The sequence below is a fragment of the Streptopelia decaocto genome (assembly GCF_964273445.1).
Source record: "Streptopelia decaocto genome assembly, chromosome: 1".
NCBI classification, from domain to species: domain Eukaryota; kingdom Metazoa; phylum Chordata; class Aves; order Columbiformes; family Columbidae; genus Streptopelia; species Streptopelia decaocto.
In genome coordinates, this window is record NC_138663.1 from 172,668,032 (window position 1) to 172,682,341 (window position 14,310).

Below are 14,310 nucleotides of genomic sequence, written 5' to 3' on the forward strand. Positions count from 1 at the left end.
GTAAAGGAAAGGCTTTGTGTTACGCTATTATTTTTTTAGTGCTCTAGAAATACCCACAGATACATTTGTGATAATATCTTCAGTTCAGAAGGATTTGTAAATGATAAGCCTGTGAAACTTGGAATTTATTAAAAAAAAATTAAAAACAACAACAACCACTTGCTGACCTTTAGCTACAAAGGTATCTAAATCCTTTATTAAATTCACTACTAGTATTATAGGCTCTGGAACTATTGAGAAGAGGATTATGCCTATAGTTTGCCTCAGGATTAGATTTTGAAGTGATTTACTAGCATTATCTGAAAGGTGTTGCAATTCTCCCACCTCCTGCAAAACAAAAGAAGTCAATATTGAATATTGTGTTATCCTTAAATTTTAGTATATTTATTTCTATTAATAATAAGTAGTAGCATATGTTCTAGCTAAAATACAGATGCATACAATTCATCAATTATGTTTTTATATGTAAATATTTTAATTGGAGGAACCCATATTAATTTTTATTATTTACAACAAAAAATTCCAAGCTGTTGGTTATTCTTTCAACCTGCTCTAGTTTTAATCACCTGAAAAAGGAAACAGGGATAGAATATTTCATCTGCAAACATTTTTCCCTTCTGTATTTCTCAGTTCTCTACCAAGTAAGAAACAGAATAGTTAAAAGTTCTTTGGAAGTTGTTAAAACAAAGTGTCATCAACAGCCTAAGATGTTAAAATAGAAAGTTGTCACTGACATTTTATCTATGCAAAGAAGATTTCTAATCTCAAGATATGGAGGTAAAAATGACAGATAAATGGTAAATAGGAGTACAGTATAAAGGTGTCACTTCTCTTTTGCATCTCCAGCTGCTTTTCTCTTCAGCCTTATTCAAATTTATTGCTGATTTTTTTCAAGTCTATAAAAAATCCTGGAGTGTAACACAACCTCGCATAATGCTTCCCTCAACTTTTATAGCAGAGGTATGATTTACTATTGCAATAAAACTCTGCTATCAAGTATTTTCTAACTGCTTTTATCTCTTCTGTTGATGAATAAAATGTAAAATGAGATTCCTATCTGAATATATAATTGGAAACAAAGTTACTTATTGCAAACTACTTTGGGAAGCAAAATAGATTTAGGTGTGTTAGTTTAACACTGACACGAAAATGTCTCACAATGTATAATTCTTTTCTTTGATACCCAGAAGCCTAAGAATTTAAACAGACTGGTAAAACCCACAAGACTTTGACTCTGTAATCACAGGCACATACAGTGATTTTTGTGTTGACTTCTACATCAAACAATTGGATCATTGCTGCTGTTTTCATAATATAATTCAAATTTGATCCAAAAGCAAAATTGTCTAAGCTCTTTCTATATATTCTAGTGATGCTTCATTTTATTTAGATCAAGAATTACATTTCTAAATGATAGAATTCTGAAATCTTTGCAGAGAAAAAAAAAAGGAATAATAGTTTTATTCATACAAAATGTTTTCATGCAGCAACAAGCAAAATAGATTTTATACCTGCTCACTTTCCCCTTCATTCATTACTCATTAACTTTGCAATACTTTTCTCAGCAATATTGCATGAAGATAAAAATAGAAGTATAAAATGGAGAAAGTAACAAAAAAAATAAAGAACAATACTCCACATTTACTCCAGATGTGAGTGTTTTGAATGACACATCTTAGAAGCTTTGGCATCCGTTAAACATGCTGCCCCCTGTGGCTTAAAAGGATGTTCTATTGATACTAAATTCAATGAGTTTTTTTCACAGGCCTGGGTGGTGGAGTTGCAGTTTAGCATAACAGACAGCTTATAGTCTAAAACATGTGGCATGCAGAAACTGCCAGATACGCAGTGTGGACACAGTGAATGGAGTAGGTTCTAACTTCCATGTGCAAGGATTTCTGCATGGAACTAACCTTGGCATGAATGGAAATGGTAGCATACCCTGCTGAGTTGCCTTTTGTGCTTTTACTGCAGTGCTCATACAAGACTCGCACACTGTTTCTCTGCTGGTTTCTCTTCTCAGATGAACAGTGAGAACTGCACTTCCTATTTGCTACCAATTCTTTCTCCTGTTTGCTGTTCTGTCAGATTTATTTGAAAGAATTTTTGGAGCAGTGAAAAAAATGTTGTAAGAAGGCTGCCATTTCTAAGAAGCATTTATTTTAAAGCTTTTTGAAGATCTTTTTTAATTTTTTTTTTCCATGAATGATCTCAAGCTTTTGAAATTTGTCTTGCTTCTGAATTGGAAACAAATCTGAAAATTCATATGAAGGGATTTAAAAAATAATTTCAGAATAATCTGTTTTATTTAAATACTACTTTGTACTCTAATACACAGAATAATATAAACAGAAAATAGAACAAGATGACATTTCGTGGCTGTCTGTGACAGCATGGTTTTGGATTTGCTAACCTAGTAGATCTCTTTCAATTCTATGAATAGTAATTTCAAAAGAAAGGATTAAAGACAGTCAACACCATCAGCTTTTTCCTTCTTTGAAACGAAATTTCAGTAAAATTACAACACACTGTGAGCTGTTTCACAGTTCCAGTAGAAAATGTTTCCAGCATTTTCTTTTTCTCAAACTACTCCAAGTGTTTAACATATGCTTTAAAAAGTGACTCGTAGAAGTAATTAGACTGCCATTTTGTAAGTAAAGTGTATGAAGAACTTCATCGTCATATTGTGCCACCTTTTTTCTTCAGCATTAATTACTGGAAGGTGAAATTGTGTTGCTAATCTTGAATGCCTTTTATCATACCTTAGTAATCCTGTAACAATCTTCCACCCACATCTTTCTTCCCATTCTTATGAGATTTTAATTTTGAATAAATGAATGGACCATCTCATTTTTGGTGGCAGTTATTAGTGAGCTGCAACATTAGGAGACAGAAAAGGCAAGGTGCAGAAAGAGAAGACTGTCCATTTACTGCCTCATGTCCCCATGGAAGCTAGCAGAAGGTTTGAATTAAGAAACAGACTAGCAAACGGCAAGGCTATACTAAAGGACTGTGCTAGTTCTTTTTCCTAATGAAGCATTACTTAAAGACAGACATCTATATAAGTACTTCATAAGTCTATCTCATGAACAGTGTATTTATAAGATTTTAGAAAGGAAATTTTAATTACAACTATTTCAGAAATTAATACTGTATGCAAACAAGGAGGAAGAGGCTTGTGTGAAGTCAGCAACCAGAGCAGGGTATAAAATTCATGTTTCCCAATTTTCAGCCACTACAGCAAATGCCTTCTTAACACCAGAGAAAGTGTATATAAATCACTTATCTCACTTAATCAATTGTCTGCCATTGCAGAGGACTTTGGATTGGTAGCATCTGTTTTTCTCATTTTCTGTCTGCCTTTGGCAAAAAGCTTAGTCTTCTGAGAACTGAAGTGCTAACTAAAGTCTTTGGGCTTAATTTAAGAGCTTGTGGGTGAAGCTTAATGGTTTATGAAATATGGGAGGTCAGAGTAGATGATCTAATAGTCCCCTCTCATCTTAAACCATATGAAACTATGTAGACTCCTAAAATATCATAAAGCTAGCACCAGTGTCACAGATTACAGTGATAAATGCTGAGCTAAACCTTCTGCTTGGCTGCAGACTGAGAACAAGACTATGAGCATCCCAGTGCTGTGAAGAGGCTCAGCCTGTCACTGTGTGTCAGAGAAGAGCAGCAGCAAAGGAATCTGAAATAGTTGCACCTAATGTTATGGACATGATGTTTCATGAAAACAAAACAAAACAAAACAAAACAACCAAACAAACAAACAAAACTTTTGGAAAGTAAACTCACACAAGAAGTTTGCCAAAAAGTACACTCCGGAGTGTGGTTTGTCTAAATGAAAAAAGCTGAAAAGCTCACAGGTTATGTTCTCAGGAATGAGAACTATTATATACAGACAATATGAACTATTTTTCAGAGTCTTTTGGCTTTTGTTTAGCTACAGACACTGTGAACAGGTTCTCTTGAAAAAGGTTACTATTGTGTCTCACATAAGGGACTGTGTCCTTTACGGTCACTGAGTTAAGGTATTTCTGGAAACCAGCATATCTGGTTCCAAAAGGGTTTGAACCCATTTTTGTGTTATTCTGCACTCTGTATGTACCAATGAAAAATGCTGCTTGAGAAAAGGGTTTCATGTCCTTGATGGCATGTTGAACAGTGTGTTTCAGTCACAGCAGGCTGGAGTGGAAGGCACATTAAAGTTTGCTGAAAAACTACTATGGAATAGAAAATAATTAGAAAATATTTCAGAGGTGGGATAACCTTGCTTGTGTGGAAACATGCCTACTTTGTCTATACATGTTCCAGGCAGGAGAACAACTGCCACCCTCAGATATGCAAGGCAAAATATAGATAACTGAAACCCAAATCTCTTTCCAGAGATATGTACAGAGGCACCGGCATTGCATTTCACTCCAGCTGTTGTCATCCCTTACCCTGTGCTCTCTCCTTCATTGAGCAGCATGACTGCTTCTGCTGTTGCTTTGAAGATTTACTCAGCAGGTAGGTCTTGTGATGTGAGATGGTGCACTGCTAGCTCTGCTGCCCTTGTGCAGTGAGAAGGGCCTAACACCTTATGAAGATCAACAGACATGCATTTAGGGGAGAAGAATTCTGTGGATACACTTTACTATTTTCTTCTTTTAACTCATTTTTTTAATGTGTTATCTTAAAAACATAAGCAGAGAAAATGCAGTTAGATTATCTTTGTGATAGTGTTCTTCATGGAAATGAATGGAGCAGGACTGCATTTTTTAAAGTGTAGGGAAGAGCTGTTGCTGTAATCAAGGTATAAGGTAAACAGATCCATAGGGATTTTAGTTGTGCAGACATAGCTGAGAAACGCCTTTTAAAATATGTTAGACAGAAAGAGTCCTTAAAATTTGAGCAGTGTCTGGATGTAAAGACCTAGAGATAGGAATCTAGAGAGAAATATTAGTTAAAATATCATTTAAGTGACAAAATAAAAATAAGGAAATCAAAAAGAAGATTGCAGAATAAGAAACAACTAGAAAATTTATTTCCCCAAAGATCAGTTCCTACATGCAAATGTAAATTCTAAATGCATAGAATTCTTCAGATGAAGATTATAAATTTTTTTAAGAACTAAAGTTAAAAAATAATGTTGTCCTAGCCAAAATAATGTTGTTTCAGGGAAAAAAGTCCAATACACATTTATGTTGTCAAAAACAGGTAAATATCTTTCAGGAACACAACAATTTCCCTGAACACTTATATTGACTGTGAGACTGCAAATCTCTTAGTCTCAGAAAGAAACTAAAAATATAAAAGCAGTTTCATGGAATAAAGTCTCAACTGGCAAAATTGGGATTTTGATGTGGTTCCAACAACATATGCTTGGCTGACATAAAATTATTCTATAGAATGTTGTTCTTCATCTTGCTCAGAATTTGTGCCTAACCAGATCTTTAAGCTGTTGCTGTCCAGCTTCCTATGACCCTGTCTCAGTGTAGATGAGGACCTGTGTCATTTGTGATTTCATTGTGACTCTGCAAGTCCATTGAAATGTGGTCAGAGGTGCTAATGGACCTTCTGGCTATATTAGAAATGGATAATTGGAACAATAAAATGAAATTGGCTTGTATGGTACCAAACTGTTCTGCTCATAATCATATCGGTCTGTTACAAATAATTTATTAGAAGACTGACTTTACTATAAAAGGTGGAGTTTTGGGGGATATTTGGGTTTTAGTTTTTGTTTTGTTTTGTTTTGTTTTTGTTTTGTTTTGTTTTGTTTTTCTGTTGTTTTTTTTTCTTTTCCTAGACAATTCAGTATTATTTGTATTTGACACTATCCAAAAAGGAAGAAACAAATTCTACATAAAATTGTGCATAAAAATTGAAGAAGAGAAAATCACATTTTTACATATACATTAAAACTAAATGTTGGCTTCTATTTTTATATGTGCACCAGAGTGCAGATAGAGAAATCTTATGCTTATACAGACAGAAATCTTATCCAGCTAAAGAGAATTAATATAATTGAAGGGCACATTAAAGCTCCTTTTGCTTTTAGCTTTACTGAATATTGATCAGGCCTAGTATGTTTTAAGGGTTTCCCTAGAAATGTCACACTGTCTGAGGAAACCACATCCCTTCTTAATCAAATATTATCAATACAATAAGTCAGTCTTGCCATGATTTTGCAGAACTTGCTCAGCCTGGCATACTACCTCTTAGATTCCAGGAAGAGTGATTTCCCTGTCAGCTCTTTCAGTGATGAGAGGTTTTTTCTCACTCTTTATATTTAGCCGGCTTCAGGCTACAAAATCACTTAGCTATGTAATTGAGATTCACTTCTTATGTCAGCATTATGTTGCTTAAGTCTGTCTTCACTGAAGAGGTTTTGTGTTGTACATGGTTTTTATACCCATCCCCACCTTACATTTGTATTAAACCTCACTGAGGCATTCTATAAGTGTAAGTCAGTTGTGATACAGATGTCTGAGTTTTCCTAAAGAATTCTCTATCACTTCCCAATAAACATTCATTTACTAATAGCCCTTTTCCATTTTCTGCCCAGAGAGCATATTAGATTTCCTTCTTATGGTTGCTGACAGTAAGGAAATAGTTAACCCAATGTGAAGATACTAATTTTGAGCCACAGAGGTGGAGTCTGAATCACAGAGCATAGCTTCTTTATGCACTGAAACTTGTATTTTTTGTAAACATGCATATATTGGCAATCACAGGTTATGCATGTAACTTATTATTAAGTTTTGGCTGAAATAACACATGCTGGTAACTGAGAATTTTGAGGTGGTGGGTTTAAGCACATAAAATTTAGCCTTTGCTCAGAGGAACACAACAAAAAACTCCGTTAAATTTATTTCTGGGTGTGAAACAGAAAATAACGACCTTGTGTTGATAACAAAAGACAACCCACTTTTTATGCAGCCTGTGTTATATTTGTTTAGTGCATTCTGTGTTATTAATCAAGAGGTGGAGATGGAGTCTTAAAGGGCACAGATGAAGCTGTTCTGGAATTGTCCTGGTTCTTCCTTGCTGGGATGAGAAACTGAGTAGCAGAGAAAAATTGCTCACCCTCCATGAAGGTCCTCTTGTGTATGGATCGACTTAATTGACTTTCCTGCTTAATACTGGAGGCAATGTAGGGAGCTGATAGAACAGGTGTTATTTCTTAACAGATGGATACTGCATGCTGTCTGTCTTTAAAGAACTGAGGTGATGATTTTGATTTGCTTATCTAGTATCTTGCTGTATCTGTGAGGTCATCCTAATTATGAGTCATTTCACAGCTGAGTGATTTTATTCCACTATTAGTAAGAGTGATACTAGTCATCTTAAGTCACATGTATATCTGTTGCTACCAGCAAGTGTCCTTTCTTTCTTCCACTGCAGTACTTAAGGGCTTTCTTTCTAGCTGCTATTTGTTTCAACATAGTAAACATCAGAATAAAACAGCCTTTGCCTATTATGTATTAAGGAGGAGACAAAACAAAGAGTAGGAGCTGCCTGTGTGCATAGGTGTATTTTGGCCCTATCCACATGCAAGAGATGTATTCTTCTCAATGCTGAATGTTGGGAATTCAGCATCAATTAGTTGTTACCTTCATTTCCCCAGTATAACAAGGCCATGGAATAGAGTATAGGGCAAATAATTCTGCTGTCTGGTGTAAGATTAGAAGATTGTGAAAGCTGGGTATGATTTTACAGTTTACCATAAAATTAAATGGCATTTACCGGTGGGAAAAAAAATGTTGTAAACTAATTTCACCAGTTCATTTCAGACCTTTTCATTTAAACTGACAGAAGCAAATTATGGTGCTATAGCTCGTTCATCCATGATTTCATGCTCCTGCACCCCAGGAAACAAGAGGCAAATCTCAACAGGTTTCTCTGTGGTAAAACATTTTTAATTAGTAAATAATTGTGGAGCTGTGCATTCAAAACAAATCTTCACTAAGCAGGCCACATTGTCACTTCCAATCACAGCACTTTTAGATTTCTCAATGACTGTGTGCATAGGTTCACTTTTCACGGCAGCTTTCTCTCCAAAGAGAGGAGAGTGTCAGTCCTGAACATTGTTGTTGTTTCTTGCCAGTTAGACTAGCATACAAATTGAGCCAAGTAAGCCTTTGTAGAAGCAATCCATGAGACCTATAAATAGAAACTAAGCAGTGAGTGCTGAAAAATGTGAGGGAATGTCAAACAAATATGTGTTTAGCTTAATGGAAGCAAGGTAAAAAATAGTGTTTTCCGGTGAGGGCTTTAACAGGCAGAATGAAAACCAGAAACTTGAATGTCTTTTGTAATGTCAGTTTGTTTTTAATTCATAAAGAAGAGAAGCAATTAAAACTTCTGGGCTATGATAAAAAGTATATAAATAAAATAAACAGAAAAACAAAACAACAACAACAACAAAAACAAAAACAAACAAAAAAAAACAAAAAAAAAAAAACAAAAAAAATACACACACACAAAAAAAAACCACAAAAAAATGAACCATATTTCCAAAAGGTTTAAAATTACTTGGCAAAGATGATTGAAAAAGTTTTACAGAAAGCATAGATTTTGTTTCCAATTACTTTGATCTTCTTCTCCCTAACAGGACTAAATCTCATACTTGTGTGGATGTCTTGGCAACATCTTCTCTCCCTACCTGTTCACAAGATGCTGTGGTATATCTACTAAGAGAAAAGTATATTTAATCACAATTTTAATGTTGCAGAATCTATCACTCGGAAGCTAGTATTGATGTTGCTACTGGAAACCCAGTTCAGCCCCCTTGTGTGCAGGAATTACAATAGTCTTTAATTAGCTGATCATATATTACTCATTATTTCCAGAAAAATCTTGGTCCTTTTCAGTGCACAAAATATTCAGTCCATGTTAATGCGCTAACTGCTGTGTTTGCCTTTCTCCTTGTTCACTATATGTTGTGATTTGTTGCAGTGTTCATATGCTGTTTTGAAAACAAAGCTACTAGTTTTCTCATGGAATTTGCTATGACATTTATCTCTACTGTATCTGAATGCCTTGTAAATATTGACGAATTTATTCTTCAGTGCAGAACCAAAGGATATTAGTACCCTTTGTGGCTTTGAAGAAGTGGAGCATAAGCCACTGTTGCATGCATGATCTCAACTCTCAGACCCTAAATTAATAATTCAGGAAATAAAGAACAGAAACTAAAGGTGAAATTACCTGACTTCAGTAACATTTCATCTTACTTAGAGGAGGTCATGTAGACATCGGGTTTAGTCAACAGCAAATAAGTAGCACTGACAGGAAGTCATTCATCCCATCTTAAGGATGATGTCTTAAACTTGGCATCCTTGGCAAATGCCTATTTCTGTCCACTGACTTGAAAAGTAACCTATTATTTTCTCCCTATTTAGTCATTTGTAGAAATGGTAACAATTTCCCTAGTACCATGTACATGTTTTATATGGTGAAGGGAACAACAAAATCTAATTCAGAGTAGGATTCGTCATACAGATTTTTCCAGAGGATGTTTTTTTAATCCTTTAGCCTATATATTTTAATGCCTAGATTTGAAGCAAATCAATTTCTGATCATTATATTAGTATTCAGCACTGAATTTTGGTTCATTCCCAGAAGAGTTTTGTCCTATTGCAATCAATCAGAGTGTTTTCTCTTAGATAGTTTATTTTCTCAGTGGATTTCTCCTTGTCTCTTCCATCCATTTCCTAGTCCTAACTGTGCAGGCCAGCTAGAGGCTTTTCTCTCAATTTGTTGCAACATCTGCTTCTTTTCAGCACCTTCCTCTTGTCCCACTGGTAAAGAAGAATGGATACCTATTCTTATTATGTCCTCGGCTTGTCTTACAGCCTTGGTCTTACCCACTACCTTTGTGCTGTCGTTCATTTCATTCTCCTTTCCTAACTACAAGTTTCAGACTGCTTCCCTAACTCCAATCCTCCTTTTTCTGTCCAGTTTCAGTCATCTCTTCTGTTAATCTTTTGTTTCTAGACTCAGCTTCCTTGCCACTTCCCTGGTTACAGTGTACACACCTTGCATCCTCTGTGGAGACCTAGCTCATATCTGTATGGCAGTCTAACTATTGCTTCTTGCATATTGCTCCAAAAGGTGTATTGTTTCTCCATAAATGACTGTATTCTGGAATAATGTAATGTATTAAAAGTGACATTCAGGTTTGTTTTCCTGAATTTTTACTGTTAAAAGGAGGGAAATCTAGGAATTTAAACAAACCAAACCAACTATCCAAACACGTTTAAAGACATTATGAAGTCTGGCAGAAAAAAAAGTAGCTGCCTTGTTAACTCATCTCCCCCAAAACACATGTGCTGTAATTTACAGGAATGAAGCAGTCTTATAGTATTTACTTTCTTCAGTCTTCCATAGTCTAAACTGCTGCAGAGAAAAATTAACCTCCTTCTCATCGGTCTCCTACTGCTCGGAGAGTTTTGAATAGCAGCAGGAAAATATGACAGAAGACTCTTGTCAGTTTTAACTCTGCTGCAGCCTGTCAAATCTTTGGGTTACAGCAGTGGCACTCCAGCTGTCTGTCTGCTGATTTAGAAAGCAAGCACCACATTGCCTTCATTCATTTTATAGTTTTGAGACTTCTTTTCAGAATTTTTTAAAAAGCTTAGATTCTGCAGAAGCTGATAAGGGCCTGGAAGGAGTGAATATATTCACTAATAACTCAGAACAAATTCTCAGATTGACATTAATTTGATTCACTCATATAAGTGGACTGGAATTAAGTATTACATTGCATTTTGATATCCTGATATTTCTTTATGATGAATATCTCACAGAGTGTAATGAAATTAACTCAAGTACTAGGAACATCACAAGAAAGTGATCCTGCTGAGTGTTCAACTGAATGAACATAGATAGGCAAATGGGCTCTTTTAACATCTGAATGTGTCTCAAAGGAGTTACATAGGTGAGTATTGGCATGTAGGAAGCTAAAACATTAGACACTTTCAAAAAATGCTGCTTCTAAGATTTTTTTCTGCCTATACACAGTTAAAGTTTGTATTTTTGACATCACTTAGAGGATTGAGTACCATGATGCTTCATGTGAGTATCGGATAGAATCATCACCTTGAAATCCTCCATTGCTTGTAGCTTTCTCATTACTTCAAAACAAAATGGCAAGTGAAGGAAGATCTTTACCCTGTCAGGCTTCACTAATGTATTGCAGCTCCTGTAGTGTTCTCCTAAAGTGTCAGAATGTTGTGCTGAATGTAAGCACCATTCAAAAATATCAGCTAGTTCACTACCTCCCACACCTATCATTTACTTTAAAGCATTGTAGAAATAACCTGTTGTGTTGGAACTGCTTTGTCCAAGTCCTTTAAAGACAACAATTGCAAGGAAATCAAACTGCCCTCTCTCTCCTTGGCCTGGAAAGACCTGAATATTCTAGCTGTCTCTGCAGCCAGCTCCACTGGAATTTGAAGAATTACTTCAAAGTTTGATTGTCGGTATCCCAACCCCTGTTAAACTCTGGACAATGCTTGGTGAATTAGTTTCAGAGCAATATTTAGGGTCTAAAGGAGCATGTCTGTTCAATCTGGCAAAAGCCATCTCAGCCGTATTATTAAGCTGAGGGAATTTTCAAATGCTGGTTTCTCTCTTCTTTTTCCTTCTGGCATCTATCCTGAATTTCTCCTAGATCAGAGAGATGTGAAAGTCCCTTATGATTAAGGGTCTCTTTGTGAGAATGTGTGGGTGGCCCTGTGCCAGACCACTGCCTTTCATTTCTGTAAAACCCTTCACCTGCAGATGACAGACAGCAGAGTGACAGAGTGATAGCTGTTAGAGGGAAGACAGAAGAGAGAAGCTGTCATTGGACTGTTGGCAGATTCACAAATGTGTGACTATTCTTCCATACTTATCTCAAGGCAAGATAGCGGCCATTGAACTTCACGTAATCACTACCACTTAAGCACTGGAAGAGAGAAAAACTTCCAGGCATCTCAAGTCATCTGCCTTAGCTAGAAGCTATGCTTGCTGTTTTGCTCTGCTGGCACCCAAGCTGCTGCAACTTGCTGTTTTCAAGTGTTGGTAAACAATATGAGAATAGACGAATCTATTGATTAAAGCAAATAAGGCAATTATTAAAGCTTCTGATATCCTACCACTTCTGTACTCAGCCAGCTCTAAAAGAATTTGCAGTGATGATGTTGGATCCATGTGTTTTGATGTGGGATTCTGCACACTGGCACTGTTTAAGCTATTTAATACATCTTGTACTTGGTAGGATTCACTTGTCTAAAAAAACCCACAAAAAATGGAAACAAAAGGCACATGTTGAACATCTTGAGATACCCTTACTTTTAGTACAACATATTAATCTCATTCTAAGTCATAATTGCTGGCTTTGCCTTAGAAGTAGCAGAGCATGGAAGCTGACATATTAGTCATGTCTTCATCAAAGTATGCCTAAAAGATAGAAAAGCTGTTTCTGCAGTGTACGGGGAAATTGTTTCTAGGCAAACAGGTTAGAATTTTGCAAAATATTTTTCATTTAGAAATACCTGCATTTCAGCTCAATCCTCTCTCTTTTCAGTCTTTTTAAAAGTGTTATTTGTACAAGTTTTCCAGACATAACTGTGAAATAAACCTTCTAAACTTCTTGCATTACCTTCCCCCCCCACCTCTAAGATGTATGGTGCTTTCTGGTTCACAAATGAAATTCCTTCCTGATTTGCACTAACAAGCATCAAAACCTTTTATTAATATGGCTTTCTATTTCTAGTCTAGGAGTTTTGGGGAGTTTGGTCAAGATCCTGATGCAGAACTACTATACAAGTTTATATAAACTATAGATTTTGCATAGAAGTGTACCAAAATCACTGAAATCAGGTACACAGAAGATTTAGTTAAAGTTATTGTTAAAAAAGTAAACCCACAAACCTCAAAGATGGTATGCAAACATATAAATCTAATAAAATTTTCCTTGAGATCAATCCTTAAAGGAGTCTACCATTATAGTACTGTATATGAACCATGAACAGGCATTTTTACTTGAAAAGTGATATAAGCATACAGTGTTCATTTAGATTATATTCTTGCAAGTGGATACACTTACTTTGACATGATTGTAACTCTATAGATGTATGTGTGTGTAGCCATAGCCTTCATCAGCACATGTAATTTATAAGTCCACCCAGTATTGTGCTGTTTAATACTTTTGAATTCAGGAATCTCTTAATCATGGAGAACAGATTTATAACAGGAAGGAAAATATATATATATTTATTGAATAGAAATAAAAATGGATCTGTTCTTTTCTCCAAAACAAAGCTTAAATGCTGAGAATAGTAAGTGTTCTAATTGTAATTCCAGAAACCTCTCATGGTATTTCTTTATTTATTTAGCAAAATACATGTGAAAATTTCAACTCCCCAATCTAATTATTCTGCTCACTAAGATTCTGACTGGCAAGTCTTCTCTACGCTGAGCTTTTGTGGTTTTGCTGTTCATATTTCTTAATTATTTTGGTCAAAAAACTATCTCTATGCTCATTTGCCTCAATTAATTTCACTCAGTTATGTCTGGATCTCAAGCAAAAGTCTTTTAAGAAAATATTTCTATTAGTTTTTGCTTCTTTTACCCTCTAGACTCTTTCATTGGTTTTTGCCAACATGTATGCTTTTTTGGCACACCTGCTTTTGCTGCGTAGATTGTGTTAGTTTTTCTCTCAGAATCAATCATGAGCAGCTTGCAACCAAATGCCTGATTAAAAAGTTAGCAGACCTTGAGTGCAATTACTTCAGCTCTATGGCATTCACACATTAAACCCAGTGTTAATTATTTCTCATTTTTGTAACAAACCTTATAATAGGATAAAAACAGAACAGATTATTTCTTGAAGTTAAAACAGCAGAAAATAAAGATATTTACACTGATTAATCATCTCAATATGAAATTAAACACAATTGCAAGTAAACATAGAGGGGTATTGTGCTAGATATCAGTGAAAATTGTCACTGGTATAGTTTGAAATATTCATTCTGGAGGCTGGCACAATACACACATTTATCATATCTGAGTTATTATTAATATTAGATATTATCATACAGAAATGTTCATATCATATGTTGTGTGAAAATAATAATAATTTTCCAGAAATCAGTTGTTCTATGATTTCACTTGAATTGTTCATGTGTGGTATCATACCATTTCAGTATTTTTTTTTAATATATATTTGAAGACATTTTAGTTAAAAATATCTTTAAAGTATCAGTAAAGGATAACCTGAGAACACAGTGAGCTGAGTGGTATCACAGACTAATGATCTATTCTAAGATTAAA

The 14,310-nt window shown here is 35.2% G+C and overlaps 1 protein-coding gene across 3 annotated transcripts in view; it reads left to right on the forward strand.

Annotated features, from left to right (window-relative positions):
- The window catches only part of PCDH9 (protocadherin 9), a gene marked incomplete at both ends in the record, with an annotated part of 671,582 nt that overhangs the window by 402,834 nt on the left and 254,438 nt on the right, over positions 1–14,310 (forward strand). The gene's annotated exons all lie outside the window — the stretch shown is intronic.